The following is a 753-nucleotide window of genomic DNA, read 5'->3' on the forward strand; positions in this document are numbered from 1 at the left end:
TTCTTTTCGATCTAGCTCCTGAAGGCATGTACACTAGAGACCAAAAGCACTTGTTACATATACTCTTGATGACTGCTAGGAAAATGGTGACAATAAAATGGATGAATCCACAGCCACCTACAGTGGCACAGTGGAAACAGAAGCTGAGGGAAGTGTATGGAATGGAGGCTTTAACTGCTCAACTACAATTAAGATCTGATGTTTTTGTAAGGAGGTGGCTACCCATAGCAAGATACCTCTCAAACTGAGGGGATTCCGACAGTATGCTGTAATGTCTTAAATAGCCACTTATCTATTTATTTATTTATTTATTATTTTTCAGTCATATGTAGCTATATAAGCTCTCGGGGCCCAAAGGTTTTGTTTTTTTCTCTTGTCTTTAGCACTGTCATACATAACTTGTGATGCTGATGCTGTTAAGGAATGTTTGTATTCTCTTTAATAAAAATAAAGTTCCAAAAAAAAAAAAAAAAATGAAGCCTGCTTAAGAGCAGAAAATTCTCAAGAATCTCTTACTGTAGAGGTAAGTGATATACAGAGTGATATCTACGCACACTCAAGAGCACTCTTACACACGAGTGCTGACATGTTTGAGCAAAATAAGTGGTTATTCCATTTTCTTCTGTTCTACATTTATACATTATATTATTTAAATTATGAAAATATTTTTGTCACTTATATTTTTTTTATAACTTTTGTAATTTTACAAAGCATTATGGTCTTTTAAAATAAATGAACACTGAATTAACACTC

This window comes from Seriola lalandi, unplaced genomic scaffold (assembly GCF_002814215.2).
Source record: "Seriola lalandi dorsalis isolate HSWRI2012SDOR001 ecotype SW California unplaced genomic scaffold, Sedor1 jcf7180002054534, whole genome shotgun sequence".
Classification (NCBI taxonomy): domain Eukaryota; kingdom Metazoa; phylum Chordata; class Actinopteri; order Carangiformes; family Carangidae; genus Seriola; species Seriola lalandi.